At 41.3% G+C, this 14,966-nt stretch overlaps 1 protein-coding gene and 1 non-coding gene across 7 annotated transcripts in view; both read left to right on the top strand.

The window, feature by feature from the left end:
• Positions 1 to 14,966, top strand: part of SUGCT (succinyl-CoA:glutarate-CoA transferase) — an 861,197-nt gene that overhangs the window by 601,290 nt on the left and 244,941 nt on the right. The window lies entirely within an intron of this gene.
• TRNAG-ACC (transfer RNA glycine (anticodon ACC)) lies at positions 10,564 to 10,635 on the top strand. The gene has a single exon. It is a non-coding gene; the product is annotated as a tRNA-Gly (tRNA).

Here is a 14,966-nt window from a genome sequence, read left to right as displayed (position 1 = left end):
GTATATATTGTGAGATGATCACCATTGTAAGTCTTGTTAACATCTGCCCTGGTGGCTCAGATGCTAAAGAATCTGCCTGCAATGTTGAAGACTCAGTTTCAATCTCTGGGTCAGGAAGATCCCCTCGAGAAGGTAATGGCAACCCATTCCAGTAGTCTTGCCTGGAGAATCCCATGGACAGAGAAGCCTGACAGGCTATAGTCCATGGGAATGCAAAAAGTTGGACATGACTGAGCGACTAACATTCACTATGATGAAAGCTTTTCAGATTTACTCTCTTAGAAACTGCCAAATACGCAGTACAGTTAGCTATAGTCACCATGCTGTATATTACATCCCCATGATTTATTTACTTTATAACTTTCGACTCCCTTTAGCCATTCTTCCCAGCCCACCACCACCTCTAGCAACCACCAGTCTGTTCTCTGTACCTATGAGCTTGTTTTTGTTTGGTTTTTAAGATTCCACACGTAAGAGAGGTCTTATGGTATTTGTCTTGTCTGACTTCTTACACTTAGCATAGTATCCTCAAAGTCCACTCATTTTGTCACAAATAGCAGAATTTCCTTTTTTATAGCCAAATAATATTCCAGTCCCAGAAAAACATCTATTTCTGCTTTATTGACTATGCCAAAGCCTTTGACTATGTGGATCACAATAAACTGTGGAAAATTCTTCAAGAGATGGGAATACCAGACCGCCTGACCTGCCTCTTGAGAAACCTATATGCAGGTCAGGAAGCGACAGTTAGAACTGGATATGGAACAACAGACTGGTTCCAAATAGGAAAAGGAGTACGTCAAGGCTGTACATTGTCACCCTGCTTATTTAACTTCTATGCAGAGTACATCATGAGAAATGCTGGACTAGAAGAAGCACCAGCTGGAATCAAGATTTCCAGGAGAAATATCAATAACCTCAGATATGCAGATGACATCACCCTATGGCAGAAAGTGAAGGGAAACTAAAGAGCCTCTTGATGAAGGTGAAAGAGGAGAGTGAAAAAGTTGGCTTAAAGCTCAACATTCAGAAAACGAAGATCATGGCATCCGGTCCCATCACTTCATGGCAAATAGACGGGGAAACAGCGGAAACAGTGTCAGACTTTATTTTGGGGGGCTCCAAAATCACTGCATATGATGATTGCAGCCATGAAATTAAAAGACACTTACTCCTTGGAAGGAAAGTTATGACCAACCTAGACAGCATATTAAAAAGCAGAGACATTACTTTGCCAACAAAGGTCCATCTAGTAAAGGCTATGGTTTTCCCAGTAGTAATGTATGGATGTGAGAGTTGGACTGTAAAGAAAGCTGAGCGCTGAAGAATTGATGCTTTTGAACTGTGGTGTTGGAGAAGACTCTTGAGAGTCCCTTGGATTGCAAGGCGATCCAACCAGTCCATTCTAAAGGAGATTGGTCCTGGGTGTTCTTTGGAAGGAATGATGCTAGAGCTGAAACTCCAATACTTTGGCCACCTCATGCAAAGAGTTGACTCATTGGAAAAGACTCTGATGCTGGGAGGAATTGGGGGCAGGAGGAGAAGGGGACGACAGAGGATGAGATGGCTGGATGGCATCACCAACTCGATGGATGTGAATTTGAGTGAACTCCGGGAGTTGGTGATGGACAGGGAGGCCTGGTGTGCTGCAATTCATGGGGTTGCAAAGAATCGGACACGACTGAGCGACTGAACTGAACTGAATATTCTATTGGTGCTTCCCTAGTGGCTCAGATGGTAATGAATCTGACTGCAATGCAGGAGACCCAGGTTCAATCCTTGGGTCTGGAAGATTCCCTTGAGGAGGAAATGGCAACCCACTCCAGTATTCTTGCCTGGAGAATTCCATGGACAGAGGAGCCTGGTAGGCTACTGTCCATCGGGTTGCAAGCAGTCAGACACAACTGAGTGATTAACACAGTGTTCCATGTATTCCATTGTACATATATACCACAATTTCTTTATCCATTTATCCATCAATGGACACTTAAGTTGTTTCCATGTCTTGGCTATTGTAAATAATACTACAACAAACTTGGGGGTGCACATATCCTTTCAAGTTAGTTTTCATTTTCTTTGGATAAATGCCCAGAAATGAAATTGCTGGATCATATGGTAGTTCTATTTTTAAAATTTTAAGGAACTTTCATACTGTTTTCCATAGTGGCTGCACCAATTTACATTCTCACCAACAGTGTACAAGGGTTCCCTTTTCTACACATCCTTGCCAACACTCGTTATTTCTTATCTTTTTTGATAATAGCTATTTTAAGAGGTATGAAGTGATATCTTACTGTGGTTTTGATTTGCATTTCCCTGGTGACTAGTGATGTTGAGTGTCTTTTCAAGTACCTGTTGGCCATCTGTATGTCTTCTTTGAAAAATTATCTATTCAGATCTTGTGCTTATCTTTTAATTAAATTCTGTTTTGCTATTGAGTTGTATGGGCTCTTTATATACTTTTGGATGTTAACCTCTTATCAGATACACGATTTGCAAATACTTTCTCCCATTGTATAGATTGCCTTTTCATTTTGTTGATGGTTCCCTTTACGTGCAGAAGCTTTTTAGTTTGATGTAGTCCTATTTGTTTATTTGTTCTTTCATTGCCTTTAAATATATAGCCTAGGAGGGCCTCAACATAGTCTAGTGTTTTTGTGATCATTATCATTTCTAATAATATAACATTTCCTTTATTTATGACATATATTTTTATTTATATATGTATCAGTATTGTCTTTAATCATGATGGTGTTTCCTATTCCTTCTTAAAAGGTCAGTATAATAGAGTCCTAGAATTGAGGGAAATATGGTCATTGTAAGATTTGAGCTTGAAGTTGATGATCAATGTCTTAGTTCATTTAGGCTGTTGTAACAAAAATATGAACTGGGTATCTTATAAATAACAGAAATTTTTTCTCATAGTTCTGGAAGCTAGAAAGTCCAAGATCAAGGTACCAAGAGATTCAGTGTGTGGTGAGGGTCCACTTCTTGGTTCATAGATTACCATGATTCCACCATGTCCTCAAAGAGCAAAAGGGGAGAGGGAACTCTATAGGCCCTCTTTTTTAAGGGCACTAATTCCATTCCTAAGGGCTCTGCCCTCATGAGCTAATCATCTTCCAAAGGCCCCACCTTTAAATACCATTCCCTTGGGAATTAGGTTTTGACATATGAATCTAGAAGAACACAAGCATTCAGTCTATGGAAGTTAAAAGCAGAAACATGTTCTTTCCTCCCTGGATGATGTTCTCATGGCAGTAGCTTCTTCTATGAGTAGCAGTATCCATTCAGCAGCTTTCCAGGTGGCACAGTGGTAAAGAATCCACCTGCTAATGCAGAAGGTGATGCAAGAGATATGGGTTCCATCCCTGGGTCAGGAAGATCCCCTGCAGTAGAAAAAGGCAACCCACTGCAGTATTCTTGCCTGGAAAATTCCATCGACAGAGGAGCCTTGTGGTCTACAGACCATGGGGTCACAAAGAGTCAGACATGACTAAGCAATAGAGACTACTCTGGCTTATGAAAAAATTAGCCTTGCTGTAAGCTGCCTACCTCCAGTGGGCAGCTGTCTCTTGGGACCTTGATAAGCTTAATTTGGAGGAAACCACAATATTGTCAAGGGTATACGAGATAGCTTTGTATGAAAGCTTTGTGTTCAGAAAGCTAAGCTGTGTGACCCTCCTGCCCCCTCTTCTCCCTTTTGTGTTTACAGCCCCACTTGGGTCAGATGAGAAGTCCTATTCCTTAAAGAAGTCCTTACAAAGACTGTGGGTTTTCACACAACTCTGGCAACTAGAAAACTACTCACCCTCATTGTCCATCTTCACCTTGGAAAACACCAGCATTTGTCCCAGGAGTAGCCCTAAGTATACTATAATTGCCCAAGTAGAGCTTCTTGCCTAGAAAATCCCGTGGACAGAGGAGCCTGGTAGGCTGCAGTCTGTGGGGTCGCTACGAGTTGAACACGACTGAGCGACTTCACTTTCATTTTCACTTTCACACATTGGAGAAGGAAATGGCAACCCACTCCAGTGTTCTTGCCTGGAGAATTATAGGGAAGGGGGAGCCTGGTGGGCTGCTGTCTATGGGGTCGCACAGAGTCGGACACGACTGAAGCGACGCAGCAGCAGCAGCAGCAGCAGCAGAGCTTCTTTAAACCTCTAATACTAACTCAGATTACATGAATCTGTCTCACACTAAAGAAAAAAATCTGCCTTAAATGATTAGTATACAGTGAAGTAAGTCAGAAAGAGAAAGGTATCATATATTAACACATTATATAGAATCTAGAAAAAAGGTACAGGTGAACCTATTTCCAGGGCAGAAATAAAGAAAGAGACCTAGAGAATGGGCATATAGACACAGCAAGGGAAGGGGAGGGTGGGCTGAATTGAGAGAGCAGCACTGACATTTACACAATACCATGTGGAAACTAGATAGCTAGTGGGAACCTGCTGTATAGCACAGGGAGCTCAGTTGGGTGCTCTGTGATGACCTAGAGGGCTGGAATGGGGGTGGGCATGGGAGGGAGGCTCAAGAGGGAGCGTATATAGGCATACATGTAGCTGACTCACACTGTTGTACAGCAGAAACTAGCACAGTATTGTAAAGCAATTATACTCCAATTTTTAAAAGTGGCTGTAATAAAAAAGACTTGCAGTTGAAAAAAATAAATGAAGATCTGAAACCCCAGCATGAGCTATGAAACTACTGCAATAGATCCTCTTTATTAAAAAAAAATAAAATAAAAGAGAGGCAATTTGGGAAAAGAAGAGAATTTCTTTCCTTTCTTCTCTGCTTCATCCTCGTTTTGTTTTGGGAGGTGTTTTGTTTATGTGCATAGGAGTGTTTTGCTTCTGAGTTGTGACTATAAAATCCAGGAATGATGCTGTGATGTTCATTTCCTAAAGAGGCACTCCTACAGGAAATTGGGCTTCAAGAAAGGAAAAGTGTGTGTTTTCCTGAAGGAAGTGCTTGTAGAAAGCTAAATCTGGGAAACAAATCATGGAGAAGGTATAAATAAACTTCTGGTGCTTTGCATTTGAATGGTGAGATAGTACCTTTGGTCCCAAGGAAAGCAATTTCTTTTTGGACACGATCCTTAAGGCATGTGAGAGATTCAGGTTTAATTTTAAAACCAGCGCCTTTATTCTTCTCATTTTCCCTAAACCACCTGACCACAGGCACATACTCTGCAACCACCAACACCAGGATACTTACAAATGGGAAAATTGAATTCCACTTAGAAAAGAAGTATTAGAAATCTCCACGGATGTAAGCCTTAAATATTGTTTCTAAGTAAGCTCTGGTGGGTTTTTGTTCCTTTCGAAAGAATTGACTTCCTATGTTAAAACTTGCTGGGTTATAAATTGTAAGTGAAATCTTTTTTCCATGCCCTTAAAAACTTACTGACAGCAGAATTTTAGCAAAGAGTAGATTTTATTAGAAGCAAAAACTGAAGTAGAAATTTTGAATTTTTAGCACAGATGATATCAAATGTCTTTTTTCATGAAATTGCTTACTAATATTTATATACTTTGAATAAAATGAGATGGAAATAAATTATTCCTTACATTGTGGGTTTAGAGAATAGGACTTGGCCTTGGTAAATCTTCCTGGATCTTCACAATATCCACACAAGAAGAAAAAGCAGGGAGTTGTTTCATGAAATATAACAGAGCTGACCTCAACATGGGGTGGGGTGGAGGTTGGGGGGGTGGATGGTTTTCCAGCCATCTCTCCTCATTCTGTCAATCACTAAAAGGTTCCTGGAAAAGGTATGGGGGTAAACCCTCAGCTTTATTACTGAAAGGAGTCAAAGGATGGGTGCACTGGCTGGCCGAGCAGCTCTGTTCAATGGACACCAACAGCTTCTACTACAGATGGTTCCTCCGTAATGGCGAAGTGCTATAGGTTACAGTAGTAGTTTTCAATGTCAGCATACATCGAAATCACTTGAAAGACTACTTAACATACATATTGCTGGACTTCATTCCCAGAATTTCTTACAGATCTGAGGTGGGGCTCAAAGCTTTATTTTTAGAAGTTCCCAGGTTTTGCTGATACGAGTCAGGGATGAGGGAACAGCTTTGAGAATGTATCATATTGAAGATTTCCTTGAAATCATCACAGATGAAAGGAACACAAATCTTACTTCAAAAGGCACTGGAAGTCATAGGATCATTACTGAAATTTTCTGGAAGAAGGGGCCAGGGGTATGGGGTATACGTACACTATACCATGTTCAGCAAACTTACAAAAGAATTTTTAGATATTTGTTCCTGCCTTCAAAAGTTTTGCTTCTGACTAAAACTCCCAACGTTGCCTGGGTTATAAAACACTCTCTAAATGGTAGCTGTATGGTGGGCCACCTATTTCTCATTTGGCAAAGTGTGGTAGAATGGCAAATGGAAATATGTTGCTACATAGATAATCTTAAATTTGCTTTTGTTTATTTACATAGAAATAAGTTATTCGAAAATTTTTCTTCTACAGATCTTAAGAACAAATTACTTGTGATCCATTTCACAGTTTATACAAAGAGTAAGATACAGTCCCATACTCTATTTTATATTAATAGATTAGTAAGAGGCACTGAAGGGGATAAGGCTTTAATGTTTTATTCCAGAGTCCTTATCTTTGGAGGTTTCCTTCTACCCCATTCCTCCTCCATCCTCCTTTCTATAGATCTCCATAAGAAGGATGGTTTTAAGGATGTGCCTCTGTGTGTGTGAGAGAAAGAGACAGAGACATGGAGAGAGAGATGGAGAGAGAGATTAGGAAAGATTTCTAAAATCATGCTTGAAGACAAAGAGGTAACAAAAACTTTCTAGTCATAGTTAGACCTAGTCCAGGGGGAAAAAAGATGCTAAAGCCAGATCCTTTTATTTGAGTAGAGAAACTAGACAATCATCATCAATTTATGGAAAATTCAGCCCTCGTCCTTATCAGAGGTTTTTTCATCATTTGATTCTCTTTTCCCCTGAGACCTTAATTTAAGAACATTTCCCTTAAGAATCTTTATTGGCAAAGATGCCACCTAAAATAAATTTAAGCTTTGCCTATAGCTTCTCTATATTTGGAGGGCAGAATGCAGCCCTCAAAGTTTTAGATGAGTTCCTGCTAGTGAAAGGGAGTTCAGAAGTAGCTTGTGGTTGCATGGGTTAGTTGATGTTCACTCAAGTTAGGATCACCATTTAACAAGTTTGGTGACACTTCTAACTCAGAGTACAGCAGTATCAAGCACCGAGGAGGGCCAGTCAGGGACCACTGGTCAGGGAAGGTGGAAGGGTGGAGGAAGCTCACACTGGAGCCCTCTGTGGTGAACAAGGGTGGGTGGGTGAACCTCCTCATCTAGGGGTAACTCAAACTCAGGCTGTGTGCGTTTACAGTACAATCTCAAAATCAGGATTTTTGTTGTGAAATCTTATAATTGAGCCACCAGTTTGCAAGTCTGTATTGAACATCTCCATGCCCATTCCTCTTTGTCTATTCAACCCCCTCACCAAGCTGTGTCTCCATCATTTGGAAACCTGAGCACTGCTGGTCATGTCTTTTACTGAATCAGAATTTCAACATTCACCCTCCAAATGTGCCTCATTCACAAGATGGAGTGTCCAACCTGAGGAGGCAGATCCCCAGTGGAGCGGTTGGCATTTGCAGGCTTCACATTTCCCTAGAGTTAAACTTAAGAGCAGACATCACATCTTTTTCTTTAAATCCTTGGGTTTTCCTGCCATTGGATCTTGGGAAGATCCCATCACCTTTTTCCAGTGATATGACAACAAAAGTCTCTCATATCACTTTCAGTCACAAGATTCATCTAAAATGTAATTTCTATGTCAATTACAGTGGAATCATAAAATCTCTGAACTTATTTTAAAATGATAGCTCCTATATTTCCCAAGCCCTGGCTTGGGATTCAGAAGTCTGCTGGTAGGACTTCCCTGGTGGTCCAGCTGAGGATGCCACACTACCAGTGCAGGGATTTAGGGAATGCTGTTTTGATCCGTGGTGGGGGAACTAAGATCCCACATTCTGTGTGGCCAAAAAAAAAAAAAAAACATTGAAAAAAAAATCCAGAAGTCTGCTGCAGTGGAGGACAGAAGAGGGGTACATGACTGGCTTCAGTTGCAATTTGTCACCTGTCTTTTATGCCTTGACCCTTATTCCTGCCAGGACAAGAACCCAAGGAGAGAGTAGGACAGAAAAAGCCTCACTTGACTGGTGTTGGGTGATCTGGTGTAGACCTTCTGGACTTGGAGACAGCTCAAAGCTACACTCTTTTATAATGAATTTTTCATTCATTTATTTAAAAAATAAATCTCCCATGTGCTTAATGCCACTGTGTACACATTATCTCCTTTACCTCTCATAATAGCACTATGAGAAGAGAGGATATTATAAGGCTTGATTACACAGCTAGTAAGAGGCAGGAAAGCCCATGTGCTAGCCACTCTAACCCATTATACTCAAAGCTATCCTCTCCTGATGTGCTTTTATGAATTTACTCTGAGTGTCTCCCACCCAGCAAATCAGACCTCAGGTCCCTCAGCTCAGACAGTGCCTCCCCTGCACTTGGCCTAATGTTAGTATTTCCTTAGTCCCAGCCTCTGAACCAGGAGGTATGATAAACCTTTCCTCTTTTCTCAGTTGTCTTATTTAAGCTTCTTGTATTAAGCTTGAGTGAAGGAAGATTTTTACATGATCAGACAGTGTTACTATAATAAATGTGATCATTTGCCATTTCATAGGTGGATACTAAGTTAAGAGTTGCAAAGCCAGTTTTTGCTACCTCCCTGCAAGTTCTGCAAAGGTAGTCTAGAACCACAGCAACCTGTTATTTTGTGTTTAACCTTTGTTTGGCCTAACCAGGACAGAGGTGGAAGACATTTTGTTTTAATATCCTGTAGCACGTGTGACTCCTGCTCTGGAGCTTGGTATCCAGAGGTGGTCAGTTTGAGTCTTTTCTTGGGAAGTATCAGTTGAGTACAGAACTATTTGAATTATCCTTTCAATCACTTATTCTTTCAAATTCCAGTGGCTCACCTTCTCCAACCCCTGGCTCTCTCAGCCCTCTCATGTCAAGTTTTGTATTTTCCTTCATAGTCTCTTTCCTTTTTTGGGAGGGAGGCATTTTGACCACATAAGGGGGTGTAATTTGGCATCTACCTCCCTTTTGCCAGTAGAAAACTAGCCAAAGTTATTAAACTAAAAACTATTTTAAACTTTATTTCACTTCCCATAGTGATGCTATTTAGCTAACATTGAAAACAAAACAAAAAAGAAATACAACTACTCACTCTCCTCCTACTCCAAAGAGTCAAATGATTTCCTGAGATTCGTCATAGAGCGAGTTAAGTGTCTCTAAAAACCAAGCACCATAGTTCTGCTGTAGTTTCTGTTTAATCTCCCAGTTTTGCCCAAAGCCATGAAGTCGACCTCAGAGCTGAGCCTCTCTCCAGCCCTGACTCCCCAAATGAAAACCATGTGCCTGTGTGGCTTTCTTTTGTTTTTCTTTTTAAAGTTCTTCTCCATTATTTAATGAAACTATTTAATAATTCATAGGTCGTAAATAATAGGGTTCACATTGGCTGTTATCAATTAAGTGATATTAACACAACACTTGTTCTCAGAAGCAAATTTAAGTCTGGACCTGTTTAAAGCTGATGGTTGCACCCTGGAGGAAGCTAGGAACTCTTTGAATTTTTACAAGTCAGACTACACAGGACAATCTATAAAAATAATATATATGTGAAATACTTAATACTTGCACAGCTCCCATCCATCCTTTCCTCCTTTCATGAAGGCAATTTATCAATCGAAACTCCCACCCTGGATAGTGTTACTTCTGACTCTGGTTTAATGGGAGAAAAGATCAAATTCACAGAGGAGTTATATCATATTCCAGAAATCGGGTCACAAATCAAAGTCTCTACACCTACTGAGCTGTGAAGATGGCTCCTCCTTCCACCTGTCAGGAGCTGAGTTTGTCTCAAAAAAGAATTGCAGGGATATGACTTGGATTATGAAAGTCACACTTTTAATACTATTGAATCAGTATTTTTTTAAAAGCTCTCTTTTGTTTTTCAAACAGACTAACCTAGTACAAATAGGTCATTCTTGAGCATTTATTCATTTCAGTTGTACAGCAGAGAATGAGTAGTTTATGGCCACTGCAGCAAACACAACAGAGGTGATGATATGAGGGGTGAGACGGGGAAATTTTGCGTCTATGACCTAATTTGCACAGTTGCAAAGAACACTTGACTGACTTTTGCTGCCTTCTTAAAGCCCCTTCTCGTATTTTCTGACTTCCCCACTCCTGCCTTTTGGGAACCCAGTGTCAACTCCACCCTTGAACTCTCCTTATTTCTCACAAAACAAAGACACAAAAAAGCTCAATTCATGCAACTTCCTTGGCAGCCCAGTGGTGAAGACTCTATGCTTTTAATGTAGGGAGTTGATGTTCTAATCCTGGTTGGGGAGTTAAGATCCCACATGTCACGTGATGTGGCAATAAATAAATAAATAAACTCTCACTGTAGTCCTATAAAGACTTCCCTGGTGGCTCAGACGGTAAAGTGTCTGCCTACCATGCAGAAGACCTGGGTTCAATCCCTGGGTTGGGAAGATCTTCTGGAGAAGGAAATGGTGACCCACTCCAGTATTCTTGCCTGGAAAATCTCATGGATGGAGGAACCTGGTAGGCTACAGTCCATGGGGTCACAAAGAGTTGGACACAACTGAGTGACCTCTGGTTCCTGCTTGGTAGTCCTATAGAGTAGGTCATTTTTTGTTTTGAAAGTTCAATTCTCATTTCTTGAAGATGGTCTCACTAGGAAAGAAGGTGAGATAAAGTAATTTACAGCTGAATGTGATTGACTCTGTCCTGAGCTCTAGATACCCAACTGTGAGCTGGACATAGATACTAGGATATATCCACTTACAGCAGCTTAAACTCAACATGTCTAAAACCAAGTTTATCTTTGCTCCTCCTGCTGTGTTTTCTATCTCAGTGGATAGGTACAAGCATGTTCTCAAACGTACAAGGTACTAAATGGATAATCTGCCCAGACTTCTCCATGTCCCTACCTCTCGGTATTCAATCAGTTGTCAAGTCCTCACTTTACCTCTTCACTGTATCTTCTTTATGATTCTTTCTCAGTTTCACCAGACAACCCTAACTCTAACCCTCACTGTCATTTCAGTGCCCAAGCCCACAGGTCTGCTTGCAGTTCCCCCAACGAAACAGCCCGTTGATACATATCTACATATCAAGCTATTCCCAGCTCTCATATCCCCACCTCTACATTTTCAGATTTCTCTGAATCTTCTGATACTTCTTCATGCCCTCCTGCCTCCATTCTGGAGCTGCTTATCAAGGGCAACTGCTCATTGAGTGCCCTGCTTGGATACAGGCATTATAAAAGATGAATTTGTGAATGTGCCTGCTGAGTGGGCTGAGGGGTGTGTTCTGACTTCAGCATGTCACCCTGGTGGGTGCTCAATACATTGATGTGGACTTTTGTTGAGGACTGAAAGTTAGAGACTTTCCAGCCTGGCACAGTAAGCCCCTCTCCCTGATTCCAATGGGCCAGAAGAATGGACACCAACAAGGAGGAACACTAGTTCTCAGTTTTCTGGGTCCTATTATATATTATGTAATGTAATATTCAGTTCAGTTCAGTTCAGTCTCTCAGTCGTGTCCGACTCTTTGCGAACCCATGATTTGTAGCACGCCAGGCCTCCCTGTCCATCACCAACACCTGGAGTTCACTAAAACTCTTGTCCATCGAGTCGGTGATGCCATCCAGCCATCTCATCCTCTGTCGTCCCCTTCTCCTCCTACCCGCAATCCCTCCCAGCATCAGAGTCTTTTCCAATGAGTCAACTCTTTGCATGAGGTGGCCAAAGTATTGGAGTTTCAGCTTTAGCATCAGTCCTTCTAAAGAACATCCAGGACCTATCTCCTTTAGAATGGACTGGTTGGTTCTCCTTGCAGTCCAAGGGACTCTCAAGAGTCTTCTCCAACACCACAGTTCAAAAGCATCAATTCTTCGGTGCTCAGCTTTCTTCACAGTCCAACTCTCACATCCATACATGACCACAGGAAAAACCATAGTCTTGACTAGTTGGACCTTTGTTGGCAAAGTAATGTCTCTGCTTTTGAATATGCTATCTAGGTTGGTCATAACTTTCCTCCCAAGGAGTAAGCGTCTTTTAATTTCATGGCTGCAGTCACCATCTGCAGTGATTTTGGAGCCCAGAAAAATAAAGTCTGACACTGTTTCCACTGTTTCCCCATCTAGTTGTCATGAAGTGATTGGACCAGATGCCATGATCTTAGTTTTCTGAATGTTCAGCTTTAAACCAACTTTTTCACTCTCCTCTTTCACTTTCATCAAGAGGCTTTTTAGTTCCTCTTCACTTTCTGCCATAAGGGTGGTGTCATCTGCATATCTGAGGTTATTGATATTTCTCCCAGCAATCTTGATTCCAGCTTGTGCTTCTTCCAGCCCAGCGTTTCTCATGATGTACTCTGCATAGAAGTTAAATAAATAAGCAGGGTGAGAATATACAGCCTTGACATACTCCTTTTCCTATTTGGAAGCAGTCTGTTGTTCCATGTCCTGTTCTAACTGTTGCTTCCTGACCTGCATATAGGTTTCTCAAGAGGCAGGTCAAGTGGTCTGGTATTCCCATCTCTTGAAGAATTTTCCACAGTTTATTGTGATCCACACAGTCAAAGGCTTTGGCATAGTCAATCAAGTAGAAATAGATGTTTTTCTGGAACTTTTTCCATGATCCAGCACATGTTGGCAATTTGATCTCTGGTTCCTCTGCCTTTTCTAAAACCAGCTTGAACATCTGGAAGTTCACGGTTCACGTATTGCTGAAGCCTGGCTTGGAGAATTTTGAGCATTATTTTACTAGCGTGTGAGATGAGTACAATTGTGTGGTAGTTTGAGCATTCTTTGGCATTGCCTTTCTTTGGGATTGGAATGAAAACTGCCCTTTTCCAGTCCTGTGGCCACTGCTGAGTTTTCCAAATTTGCTGGCATATTGAGTGTGGCATTTTCACAGCACCATCTTTCAGGATTTGAAATAGCTCAACTGGAATTCCATCACCTCTACTAGCTTTGTTCATAGTGATGCTTTCTAAGGCCTACTTGACTTCACATTCCTGGATATCTGGCTCTAGGTGAGTGATTACACCATTGTGATTATCTGGGTCGTGAAGATCTTTTTTTTACAGTTCTTCTGTGTATTCTTGCCATCTCTTCTTAATATCTTCTGCTTCTGTTAGGTCCATACCATTTCTGTCCTTTATTGTGCCTGTCTTTGTATGAAATGTTCCCTTGGCATCTCTAATTTTCTTGAAGAAATCTCTAGTCTTTCTCATTCTGTTGTTTTCCTCTATTTCTTTGCATTGATCACTGAGGAAGGCTTTATTTCTTCTTGCTGTTCTTTGGGACTCGGCATTCAGATGCTTATATCTTTCCTTTTCTCCTTTGCTTTTCACTTCTCTTCTTTTCACAGCTATTTGTAAGGCCTCCTGAGACAACCATTTTGTCTTTTTGCATTTCTTTTCCATGGGGATGGTCTTAATCCCTGTGTCCTGTACAATGTCACAAACCTCCATTCATAGTTCAACAGGCACTCTATCAGATCTAGTCCCTTAAATCTATTTCTCACTTCCACTGTATAATCATAAGGGATTTGATTTAGGTCATTCCTGAATAGTCTAGTGGTTTTCCCTACTATCTTCAATTTAAGTCTGAATTTGGCAATAAGGAGTTCATGATCTGAGCCACAGTCAGCTCCCAGTCTTGTTTTTGCTGACTGTATAGAGCATCTCCATTTTTGGCTGCAAAGAATATAATCAACCTGATTTCGTTGTTGACCATCTGGTGATGTCCATGTGTAGAGTCTTCTCTTCTCTTTTTGGAAGAGGGTGTTTGCTATGACCAGTGCGTTCTCCCGGCAAAACTCTATTAGCCTTTGCCCTGCTTCATTCCGTATTCCAAGGTCAAATTTGCCTGTTACCCCAGGCTTTTCTTGACTTCCTACTTTTGCATTACAGTCCCCTATAATGAAAAGGACATCTTTTTGGGGTGTTAGTTCTAAAAGGTCTTGTAGGTCTTCATAGAACCGTTCAACTTCAGCTTCTTCAGTGTTACTGGTTGGGGCATGGACTTGGATTACTGTGATGTTGAATGGTTTGCCTTGGAAACGAACAGAGATCATTCTGTCGTTTTTGAGATTGCATCAAAAGTACTGCATTTCAGACTCTTGTTGACCAGGATGTCTACTCCATTTCTTCTAGGGTGTTCCTGCCCACAGTAGTAGATATAATGGTCATCTGAATTAAATTCACCCATTCCAGTCCATTTTAGGTCGTTGATTCCTAAAATGTCGATGTTCACTCTTGCCACCTCCTGTTTGACCACTTCTAATTTGCCTTGATTCATGGACCTAATATTCCAGATTCCCATGCAATATTGCTCTTTACAGCATTGGACCTTGCTTCTATCGCCAGTCACATCCACAACTGGGTATTGTTTTTGCTTTGGCTCCATCCCTTCATTCTTTCTGGAATTATTTCTCCAGTGATCTCCAGTAGCATATTGGGCACCTACTGACCTGAGGAGTTCCTCTTTCAGTGGACCAGATTCTGTCAGACTTCTCCACCATGACCCACCCGTCTTGGGTGGCCTCACAGGACATGGCTTAGTTTCATCAAGTTAGACAAGCTGTGGTCCTAGTATGATGAGATTGACTAGTTTTCTGTGATTATGGTTTCAGTGTGCCTGCCCTCTGATGCCCTCTTGCAACACCTACCGTCTTACTTGGGTTTCTCTTACCTTGGGCTTGGGGTATCTCTTCACGGCTGCTCCAGCAAAGCGCAGCCGCTGCTCCTTACCTTGGACGAGCAGTATCTCCTCACCGCCGCCCCTCCT

This window comes from Bos indicus, chromosome 4 (assembly GCF_029378745.1).
Source record: "Bos indicus isolate NIAB-ARS_2022 breed Sahiwal x Tharparkar chromosome 4, NIAB-ARS_B.indTharparkar_mat_pri_1.0, whole genome shotgun sequence".
Lineage (NCBI taxonomy): Eukaryota > Metazoa > Chordata > Mammalia > Artiodactyla > Bovidae > Bos > Bos indicus.
This window is presented reverse-complemented; position numbering and strand designations above follow the sequence as displayed.